The 12,331-nt window shown below is 40.9% G+C and overlaps 1 protein-coding gene across 1 annotated transcript in view; it reads left to right on the top strand.

Annotated features, from left to right (window-relative positions):
* LOC102377378 (adhesion G protein-coupled receptor L3-like) overlaps positions 1 to 12,331 on the top strand; it is a 496,226-nt gene that overhangs the window by 20,905 nt on the left and 462,990 nt on the right. The window lies entirely within an intron of this gene.

Below are 12,331 nucleotides of genomic sequence, written 5' to 3'. Positions count from 1 at the left end.
CCCTTTCTCCAGTCCACTCAGTTGTGCACTTGCCAGTTAATAGTGCAAAAATGATCTCTGATTGGTCTTGAGCTGTGTTTGCATTCCTGTTTTGTTGTCTTTCTCTCTGGAGTTGAGAGATTTCCATTTTAGTGGTGCAAGTTATTTATGGAAAGAAAATTTCAGAGCTGCATGCCTGAGTATTTGTAATGAAAATGTTTGCACAAGGAAAAGAAACTACCTCCCATGACTTTCTGATCCATTAGCAGGCATTAAATACAAAGGAAAATTTGCATTTTCAGTTGCAGAATTAAAACAGATTTAGAAGATATTGTCAAAGCGTTTTGAATTCAAGATCTGTTTTACTCACTGATTCACCATGGATGGTAGATGAGGCTAAAATAGTCAGATGAATTACTCTATACACATTATTAATTCAACTAACCCTGCAGCTAATAGCAGCACCTAACACATGCACCTGCTCTTTGTTTTCTCTTTCCATTCCACCCTACCTTTGGGATCTGTGTCACAGGGAGGACCTAACTATATTCTTCTTCTAATATCTAAGTCAACATTCTCCCTGGAGACATGAAGTCCCACTGTTATTGGGCGCACAACTATCTTATTGCTATATAAATTGGTTCAATTCAGTTTCTACCCCCACTAACTATTCTTCTTGTGGTGGGATGCATGCATGTAACCAGTTTTATACAAGTGTATTTCGACATTCAAAACTGTCCAAGGTGCACCCCAGACAGTAGTTTCTCCAAAATGTTGCTGCGCACAATTTGTCCATGGTTGCATCTTTCTGAAAGACTAGAAAATGTCTTTGATCCAAAAATAATACTGCTTACCCACTGGTTGTGAAAGAAACAAAGGAGGGGAATCTGGAGGCTGACGTTACCATGCAGGCAGAGTGAAGGTTATTTGGAAGCCTCAGCTCTGCGTTTCCCTACTTATCAATGCCTGGCTTTTTTTGTATATATTTAACCTTGGCTCTGAATTTCCTGGCTTGTGATGGTTGCTTTTTTGATGACTACAATGTTCTTGTAATTATTTATTTTTCTTCAAGTAACTAGAAAAGCCCTCCTGCAAGCAGTGCTCTGTGCCTGGTCTGCTATGCAGGCTAAGCGTGTTGGGTATGTTTAGATGCATGGGGGCCTAAAAGTGTCAGGGAAGGTGTTTGGGGAATCCCCTGGAACCAAGGGGCCATAGTATGAGGGTCTTTACTGCACACTGTTATTTTATAGAAGACTAAAATAGTTGATACACATTAAAAGACTTTTGTTATAATGGTGGAATTTGCTGTATAGGAAAAGTGGATTCTTTTGACTTGTCCTTTTATGTAACATGTATTTACCTCTGTTGGTTCTAGTGTACTATTCTACATTCTGTCATAGACTTGCTTTTTTTCAGTAGCAGGAAAAATATAAAAATCACTGTCAAGGGTCTTGCATTGCATTTCCAACTTGGATTTAGATCTGTGTGATAAACCTGTATCAAGTGCTGCATTATGAAACCAGCCACTCGGAGACCTTGAACCTTGTAAGTTTTGTTATTCAAGGGATTGGTGGCTTTTAAATTAATATGAGACATGCACTGTGGATGCTACCAAAATAAATAAAAGCACAGTGGGGTTTGAATGACTGATCATTTTTCCTGTTTTGTTTTTAGTGAGTCTTTTAAAAAAAACCCAAAAAACTTTAACTGTGTTCTACTATCATGAACACATAGCTTTCAACACTGTCATGTGTGTTTTGCTACTCTAGCTCCCCTCCTCCTTTCTTTTTTAATGGAAATCTTCCTACTCTTGCAATTTATCAGGTAGCATTTGATCTAACTAATACTGGAAATGTAATGTGTGTATGTAAAAGTGAAAAAATGGCTTTTAAAGACAAAAATTTATATAAATACTTTTTAGGACACAGGCCTGCTTTCAAATAGCCATTGGTTTTCATGGAAGTTTTTTTTATTATTTATTATTTGTGTTACAAATGTATCTCAAAGTCCCTATGTCAAGATTGTACAAAAAGTGAGAGAGAGATGGTGCCTGCCCCGAAAGCTTACAATCTAATTAGAAAAGGCGGACGTATGGTGGGAGTGGAAACTCAGGCACAGAGAGAGAAGGAGGCTTGGCCACGGTTGCTGAGTCGATGTGGAAGTAGAAGTTGGGTCTCCTGGGTTCTGGCCCAGTATCCTTTCCAGTGCTCCATGGGTCTGACTAGTAGTCAAATAGGTTTGTTGGGAATGCTTCGGGTTTTTCATGTCCATACCCTGCTTTCCCTTCCACCCCCATATTATATCAAAAGTCCATGTCATCAAGGCCTTGTAATCAAATTTTCTAAAAAAGTTGTAAGCTTGGGTGAAATTGTCTTACAGGTGCGGTGGGCAAGGAGAATAGAACAGAGGCAGCTTGAATAGCTGTGGTTCCTTAAGCCAGTGTGCCTGTACCAGAGGTGAAGGATGGAGCCTACAGAGGGTTCCATGGTTTTAGAGGGCTCTTGAGTACTACTTTCAAAAGGAGCAGAGTGTTCCCCTATACCAGAGATGGAAAAAATGATAGATTCAGCCTGGGGTGTGTGGGCAGCAGATTCCAGCTCTGCACATGCTCTGGACCGTGTTGTCACCACTGCAAAATCCCAGCCCAGCCATGGAGCAACTCTCTGCCCAGCTGCACACCATGGAAACCCTGGCCCTGCGCTATCACAGTGCTGCTGCTGCTGAAGTCTCCATGAAAACCAGCCACAGTGACACGGACAGGGGCTGCTGGGGAATGGAGTTCACTGTGGGCCCAATCCAGCCCGCAGGCTGGATTTTGCCCGCCCCTGCCTTATACCATACCTGCTGCACCTGACAGCATGTGTACCTCGGGTATAGAAAAGTGTAAAGAAAAGTTAGGTGCAGAAAAGTACATGTGTAGATGCACCCAATGAGGCTGGCCAGAGGCTTTGTTTTGATTTACTTTGCAAGACCTAACTCAACTATCTAGAAGGGTTCTTACAAAAAGAGAACCAGGAGGGAAGAAACAAAGGGCAGAGGTCAGAGATACTCTAGGTGTGCCCAAATATTAGGTCAGTATTTGCCTTGATCTTTAATGAGACTGAAGGTGTAAATGAGGCAGTGACAGGGAACCAAAAGGTAATGTGCATATAAAAATGGAATGATCTCATCTGAGCTGAAGGCAAAGTTTACATTGCTTTCTATGACAGTTTTAAGCTGGGAAAGTGGAAGGAAATAACCTCAAAATATTGAAAGAACTACACACAAAGCAGCAGCTCTTGTAACATGGATCTTCAAGGAATTGGTCAGTTTAGAGGTTAGGAGTCGACATAGAAAGAGATTAACAAATGGACTGCCTATATTAAAAAAAGGAAGAAGTCCCAGGCAATTGCAGCTCCTGTAGTTTGAGATCCATAATATGGCAAATCTTAGGTAAGACACTTGAAAGAAAGAAAACTCGAGGAGATAGTTAGAAAATGGAAAATGGGACCAAACACAACATAGCTTTGTCCAAGGAAGATAATTTCAAACTTCTGTCATAGGATAGCTGTCTGTTTAGATGAGAGCAATACAATGGACTTAGTCTATCTCTATTTAAGATCAATATGGGGGGAATCAATATTAAAATCATTAAGTGTGTAAATAGTTGGCTTAAAGGGAGAGTATAACAGATGAAGTTAGAAGGGGAGTTACTAGATTGGAGACAAGTTGATATTGGTGTTCCTTGGAGATTGGTCTTGGGCCCCATCCTGTTACTTTTTTCTTTAGCAACCTTGGTTCAAGAACCAGATGGATGCTTAGGAAACAAGAGGATAACAGTGCTGGGAGGTATGGACCGTGTGCCAGAGGATCAGACTGTATGTGTGTGTTTGTATAGCATCATGCACTTCAGGACTAATAACAAGGACTTTTCCTTTATGAGGGGGCCTTCTAGAGATGGCAGAGGAGGACAGTGACCTGGATGGATTGATTGTAGAGTGACCAGGAGCCACCAATGTGATTTGATTGTGTAGAAAGTTAAGGTAATCTTAGGGTGCATTAGGTGGATTATTATCATTAGAAACCATATTAATAAGGCATTAGTTAGGCCCCATGTAAAATGTTCACTACAGTTATGTATATTGTGAGTTTTTGTGAGGCTGAGCTCACTTCATCACATGCTATGTAAGGATATGCACAGAGCAGTAAAAATCTACCTTGCTTTCTGCTTTTATCTTTCAGACTAACATGGGTAAATACCTCTCTCTGATTCACCCATGACAGTTAGTCACCTATGTTCAAGAAAAAAGATGGATTTAAAGTGGAAAAGATTCAAAGTCCACTAGGATGGGCAGAAGAATGGAGGACTTAATGTGAGGAATTAAAAGACCTTGGCTTGTTTAGCTTAGCAAAATGAAGGCTGTGACGGGATATATGTTGAATAATGGGAAAGGAGAAAAGCTATTTAGTTTAAAGAACAATATTGTTTATTTCAGAGTGTTTTGGAGCTATAGTTTGCTCAAAGGACTAGACTGGTGGATACCCCCTTGAATCTTTCGGACAACTGGTACCCTGCAAACTGAGGAGACTGTTCTTCATGGCAGGAATCGCTTAACCAATCCTGAGCTCCTTTCTCTAGTATAGCCAGGTGAAGCAGGGCAGCATTTTGCCTTTACTGTGTACAAATGCATCTTACAGCTCATAGAGCTACAGAAGTCTGGGGAATGACCTGAAGGAAAACTGTGGTACCTTTATAAATATAGGCCACGCCTGAACCTATTGCAAATGAATGGTGTTAAGTATACTTTCCAAGTTTCTAATTAATTAATATAGGTTTACTCTGTTTATTTTTTAACTGAATCCTTGAACAGCCATTACTTTTTTAATTGTGCCAATTTGTGTACTTGCATGAAAAAAATTCCCTTGGGCTGATCAGTTGCTTCAGTGGAACATATGAATGAACTAATGCTTAGCATCCATTTCGCTTGTGAGAACTTGCATTTCAAAGGTGCTTATTTAATGCAATGTTAGTATTTGTGCCCTCTATGGTAAATGTTGCTTTCAGTTATGCTAGTCATTTCTGGACTTGTATACTATAATTAGAAGGCAGATAAAGTTATAAGCCAGCTACTGTTGTTGAAAAGCTACATTTTAGGCTTCGTCATAAAAAAAAAAAGTAAAATGCTAATATATTTTGTATTCTGTTTTGTCTTAAAAAGAGATGATTTGCACAAACTAAATATAACAAAAATATATTAGTTGCTCTATACAGATAAAAATAATCTAGAAGCATTTAAGTATAGACTTTTAGACAATTATGAAGGAATGTTTAAAACTCTTTCCTCTGAATAATTTGAAGTGGAAAAATTAAAGCAAACCAGATGTCTCTGAGATTTTACATAATTGTGGATTAAAAATTTGCGTTTTATTTTATGTACAGTCACAAATGTTATTAGATCACTGAATCGGATTGCAAGCAATGTAGGCATGAAGAAAAAAGGACTGTGTTAATTATCATTTTAGCTCCATTGTTGAAAATTAATAGTTATAGTACAGATGCTTTAAAACAGGGGTGGAAGAGGGTTGCTGGTCTAGTCTGCAGGTTCAGGCATTGTAGCCAGTCTGCATGGCCAGTCTGGCAATGCACTGCATGCAGTATGCACTATATACTGGACCCCTGTGCTGTGCATGTGCCCAGTTAAGCCCCATGCACCACTTGCAGCATGTGCTGGCCCTGCTCTGGGGCTTGCTGTACATGCGATGTGTAAGTTGGACACAGTGCCATAGATGTTGTCCATGGATGCACCGCATGCCGGCTCCCTCTGTTGCATGTAGAGTGAGCCCTGGAGCTAGGGTGACTATCTTTTCAAAATGGAATTGTGAGGCACATGCCTGTCTCTCCTCCCCACAACCCACCAGCAATACAGCCGGAGCAGACCAGAGCTGAGCAGGGCAGAGTGGGAGCAGATGTGGATGGCCCAGTGTGGGCTCGGGGCTTTCCAACCTGCTGCCTCTTCCCATGGGAACCACATGCCCCCTGCCTCCCCAGCAGCATCAGGGGGCACAGCTGCATGCCGCCACCACCCTCACTACTGCCAGATAGGCAGGGGGTACCTCGTCATGGTGGCACGGCCAGCACAGGGCTCCTGAAGTGAGGGCAGCAGGTCAGAGAGCCCTGAGGCCATAGAGGGCAGCCCACATCCACCCCCGCCCCATGTACAAATCTGGGGGGCATGTGATACCCCACGTTCCTCCCTGGGAGTTCACACAGCAATGGGGAGCCTCTTCCCACTCTCAACCCCTGGGCAATCTACCCATGGCTCCATCCCGCTCCCCACCCTGGCCCCAGGCTCCATGCAACACCCAGCCTGGGCAGTGCCTCAGCCCTTAACTCACTCCTGCCCTTACTGTGGGGGCTTCAATCTGCCTCCTTCCTCTCCCTGTGTCCCCTCCCCACATAGACTTACCTGCAGGGAGCTGCTCTCCACACTGCCTGGCTGTCTTGCCAGCCACGTGCATGTGTGCGAGCTCACACATGCACGTGTCACCCCCTGTGTCCTGTTCTTTGCAGCCCCTTGAGGGCTGGAATGCTAGCAGCCTGTAAGGGGAAACCTGCTGTTTCCCAGTCCCTGCACAATGCTGTGAATACGGGACAAATGCTGTCCTGGAGTCGTGCAGCCTGGGACCAGGACTTGAGGTTCCCATTCCAGGATTGTCCTGCCCAAGTAGGGATGCATAGTCACCCTATCCGGAGCAGGGCTGGCATATGCTGCATGTGCAATGCGGGGCTTGACTGGCCATGTGAGCTGCATATAGGACAGGGCCCCAGACAGACTTCCTGTGCTGTGTGCTGTGCCTGTTCAGACATGTATGCAACATGAGGGTTTGGTCAGAGATTCATGGGCCGGATCATAGGGCTCCAAGGGCCAGATATTTGATATCCCTTAAAACATTTTCTTTATTCTTTAGTAGGCCCTTAGCATGGACAAGATTGTCAGATTTAAAAATAAAAATCCTTGAAACAGATAGTAAAATGTATATTGCTCCCATGCCATTCATAATCTTATAAATCAATGTATATGTTCTGTTGTAATTATAGGTTGGATTCAGTGAGTGTCTATTGCTTTTTCGTGTCCGTGTGCTCCTCATTTAACCCATGGTGATCTGAGGATATACACATTTACTTTTATTTATTTTTGTCTTATATTTTGTCTGCTGCTTACCACAGTTTCCATAAACTCCAACTTATAGTGGCCACATGAAATATTTTGTAGAGACCTGTCCATGTAGAATAAATTAAAAGAACTATGCGAAAAATGTGCATAACCATTTGAATAAAAATTACAGGTGTTTTCATATAATTGTACATCACAGAGGCCATAATTAATCACTTAAGCATGAAAGGTGTGCATTCATTTCCATTAACAAAAGGTGGGGGGAAGGAGGATCTGGGGAATTAAAGACCAGTCAACTTGCTCTTAATATATGGAAAGATGATAGAACAGGTCTTCAAGAAATCTACTGTAAAGAACCTAGAGGAGAACAAGGTGATCAGGAACAGCCAGAATTGAATTAACCAAGAGCAAGTCATGCCTGACCAACCTGGTCACCTTCTGTGATAAGGTGACAGATTCTGTGGATGGGACTGGGAGAGGGGAGCAGTGGATGTGAGATACTTTGGCAAGCTTTTGACACCATCTCCCACAACATACTCATTAACAAGCTAAGAAAATACAGACTAAATGAAAGTACTGCAAGGTGAATACAAAAATGTTTGGAATGTTGTGTTCAATAAATAGTCACCAATGGCTCAATGTTTAGTTGGAAGGAGATATCAAGTGGGATTCCCCAGGGGTCTGTACTGGGTCTGGTATAGTTTAGCATCGCCATTAATGATTTGAATGATCGGATTGTATGTTTAGCAAATTAGTGAACAGCATCCAATGCCAAGTTGGGTGGAGTTGCAGACACTCTGGAGGGTAGGACTAGGATCCAGAAGGACCTGGATGGACTGGAAAAATGGTCCAAAATCAATCAGATGAAATACAACAAGGCCAAGTGCAAAATCCTGCACAAATTTACAGATTGAGGAATTATTGGCTAGGCTGAAGGACTGCAGAGAAGGCCACCAGTGTGTTCTTGTTGCAAAAAAGACCAGTTGCATACTGGACTGTATAACAGGGCAGGGTCATTTGCAAATCAAGGAAAGTGGTTCTTCCCCTCTGTTTGGCACTGGTGAAGCTTTGCTTGGAGTACTGTGTCCAGTTTTGGGCCCCATGCTTGAAGAAAGCTGTGGACATTGGGAAGTATCTAGCAGAGAGCAACAAAAACGAGTAGAGGTCTGAGAGGAAAGACTATGAAGACGAATTGAAAGAACTGGAATTATTTCCTCTGGAGAAGAGAAAAACTGAGGCAGGAGAGAGGGGTTGATAACAGTCTTCAAATACCTGAAAGGTGATAGAGAGGTTGGTTTTTCTCTGTGGCTATATGGGACAGGACTAGCAGTAATGGCCTCAAGCTGCAGCAGAAGAAATTTAGGTTGGAGATTAGGAAGAACTTCTTGGCTATGAGGGTGGTCAAGCATTGGAACAGGCTATCTGCATTTATTTCCAACCCTGGAAAGTTAACCTGACATTTTCAACAGCAGGTTATGGTAGTGTTGGGATGATATTGTAGCCATGATGGTTCAGGAATTATTTGAGAAGCAAACGTTGTTGTGCATGATATCTTTTATTGGATCCACTCTATTTGAAAGCTTGTCTATCCCAACAATGCAGTAGGTCCAAAAAAAATCAACCACAACAATCCTTGCCTCTTGCAAGAGCAGATTACACAGATACTTGGCTAGGATTGTTTTGTCGAGAATAACCCTGCCTTAAGGAGGGCCCTGGACTAGATGATCTCATGAGGTCCCCTCTATCCCTACTTTCATATGAAGTTAGTATCCATACCTGTTCAGGGCAGCACTTGTCATATGTTCAAAACTTCCATTCAAAAGCTTGTCTAACTGTCCCAACTATGCAGTTGCACTTAGACATATCACCCTAAGCAATCCTTGCCTTTCACATGTAATTCCTGAACCATCATGGCTACAAAGTCACTCTAACTACTCAAAACTAAAAGTATTTAAACATATATCTTGATCGTGACATATTATTAATTAGTCTTATTTATATTTTAATTTTGACATGTTTTCCAAGTTTGCACATTTTGAATAAATAATAAAAGTCTTTTAAATATAGAGCAAACTTCTGGTTAGTTTCTATTTTATATTCAGGATTTGAGTGAATACAGCTTTGACCTTTTTATTCTGAGAAACAAATTGATTGAGTATGGATAGAGTTGAAGCACCATGTTAATGTCTAGGTTTTTTAAGGACACAGCTGAATGTTGGCTAAAAGCTGACTTTTTCTCAATGCCAGTCTTTATTTTTGCATATCTGCTACTCTTGTTGTGAGAAACTTAAATATTAATTATTTTAATGTGGGCTTGTGTTCCCTCTGGTTTTGTAGCAGCTGTTAACGCAAACTGTTCCTAGAACTGTGCTGACTTCTGTGATGTTGATTTTTAAAGTATTTTTTAGAAAGTATGTTAATTTCAAGCTCTATTAGAAAAATTGGGGCATGGGGAATGCTTGACATACATATGTAAAAGGATAACAGTAGCAAAGAACAAACTTGTTTTCAAGCCTGTGAGCAATGAAAAGTTGAAAGGAATGCACTTCAATAATTCTTTTTTCCTTTTTTTTTTTAGTCAGAATGCTTGTTCATGTATAGGTTGCTTTCGACTTATTAATGTTACTATGCTGCCGCTGAACTTTGTTGAGTGGTGTGTGAAAACAAGAGAGTCAAATGACAAAAGTAATTTTTAGCTGTATATGTAAAGGACATAGTCAATACTAAAAGTATATGTAGGACATTTGGAAGTCATTCCTAAGACAGAAGAACATTAGCATAGATCACCCCAAAGCTGTAGTAATTAACCAAGCTAATAAGTTATACTCATATATGGATTTTTGCCTTTTTTTAAACGGTATTGGTCAGTATAATGTGTGCTAGTAGTTACTGTGGGTGGTATTTGCCTTATCAGTTGTTCTCATGATTGCCCCTTCTCATTGAAGAAAGACCTGTTCCTACAACAGGAGCAAAAAATCTTGAAGGATTACAGATGTTTGTTGGGAGCCTGGGGCACACTTGGTTACATTCCTTTCACTTTGCTCACAAGAGGCAGGCAGAACCTCTCTTTGTGGTACAAAAAGGTTGGCAATGTGGCTGGGGTATAGCCCCTTACTTTTCCAGTTCCAAGATGTCTTACATTTTCTATTTACTTGACATTTTTCACAGAGGGCTTGTGGCAAGCCCCATTAATCCATTTCAACAGTCGTCTTTGTCACCATTCTATATGACATCACCCCCCTGTCTTGGCTCTTGCATGTTTCTATACTGCCAAAAAATCCTGTTGGGTATTGACCAACCAGGAGGCCTGTCCCCTTGTGGATAGACCCAGTAACTACATTTAAAAAGTACCAAGTGCGCAATAGAAAGTGTGCAGCATGGGAAGCAGAACATGTCTAACAGCTTCCTTTTCATCAAGGGTCTTTTCTTAAAATGTAGACCTTCCCCTTCTGTAGGTTGAAAAGATTGGCTTCCTGTAGAGCCACTATTTTCAACCTCTTTATTTCTTTTCCTTGGTGGAAAGAACTGGCTATTTTCTTGTGCATGGTGTTCTATGTAGCCATTTTTAGGTCTCTATTTTGGAGACAGTGTGCATCTCAAATAATACCCGTAAAGGTAAAATATGTCAGGCATTTATCTGCGCTTGATATTTTTTGTATATTACTCAGATCTCTTCATAAAATAATTTGTTGTTTTGGGGGGATTTTTTTCCTATTACCAGTAGAAATGTTTACGCATGAATGGTTTGGTACCTACAAGCAACATCTACACGAGAAGCTGGCTGCGCAGTAGCTTGTTACTACTGCGCAGTAGTATTACATGGCACCAAGCATGACATGACAATACTGCACAGTAGTAACGAGATACTGCGTGGTCAGCATCACCAGAAAGCCACTCAGTGATGCTACTGTGCAGTAACTTAGGTTACTGCACAGTCATTTAGTACTTGTGTAGGCAGGTACTAAATGACTGCACAGTAACAACTGCACGCTCAGCGTCTCATGTAGATGTGGCCACAGTCTTGAGGATTTAAGTGGTTGACTACTGGAAAAAGAATAATTTAATGTTTTTGATCCAGTTCTAGTTATATTGCTGCTTGCATGTTCTGCATGTATTTTATAATATTGAGAAATGACATTTGGTTGTAGTCTTTTTGCAGTCCTAGCTCTGCATATAGTCACTGTTTTGTGGTTTACGTTAGCTATGTTGAGAGAAGGGAATTGCAAATGCTGAGAACATCACTTTTTTTTTTCATTGGTTATTAGATACTGTGTGATACTGGGTGATTAGATGAGAAACTAAGATAGGGGAGGTGTGCTTGGGCAGAGTCTTCATTCATCACAACGCAGAGGCATGTTTGCTGTGGGACTTAAATTCTCTCTTGAAGCTAAGCACAAGCCCATGTGCTTTGCTGAATCTTGGGTTGCAAAGAACCTGATCCTGCAGGAAACTTTTTCCTTTGAAGATGAAGAGGGCCCAGAATGTCATGGGGCCTGGATAGTGGCATACCAGTTGATGATGTCTCTCTGATTGCCCTCTGTTCTTAAAGCAATCAGAAAGCTTTGATTTGAAGTAAGCTTGCTTTTGAATTCATCCCATCCTATCAAACCCACACCCAAGCCAGATCTTTTCTCTTTTACTCTGTGTATTTTATATGAGCTTTTAAAACTGTTAAATAAGAAGGGACTAGTAGATTCTGTTACAAAATGGGATGTTAAATGATTTTGAACCCCTTGTAGTGCGCCAATTGTTTGTTTGTTTATTGATACTTTCATCTTGCCAATGTTTAAGTATTCCTTATCAGTACTACATAGCGTTTATACTGTGTTGAAACATTTGTTTCAAGAGAAACAGTAGATTGCGTACTGCCCTGTCATTGACTGCTTAGTTTTGTTTATCCTAATTTGCACTGGATGGGGTCTAAGTTGGAACACAGGAAAGCTCTAAAAGACCATTGTCCAAGACCCAGAAGATATTAATTGTTGGCCTACATTAATCAGCTATGGAAAAAGTCATCCTATATGCATACCAGGAGGAGTTTAGTAGTCACAAAGTATCGTGTCATCAATATTTGATTTATTTATTCAATTTTTTTGCAACAGAAATGTCAGTAAGATTAATGTTTGACTGAATTTCATTACTTTCACTATTTTTACTGGAAAGGGTGAAGTTATTAAAACATTACCGATATAGCTTTG

This window comes from Alligator sinensis, unplaced genomic scaffold (assembly GCF_000455745.1).
Source record: "Alligator sinensis unplaced genomic scaffold, ASM45574v1 scaffold1443_1, whole genome shotgun sequence".
Lineage (NCBI taxonomy): Eukaryota > Metazoa > Chordata > Crocodylia > Alligatoridae > Alligator > Alligator sinensis.
This window is presented reverse-complemented; position numbering and strand designations above follow the sequence as displayed.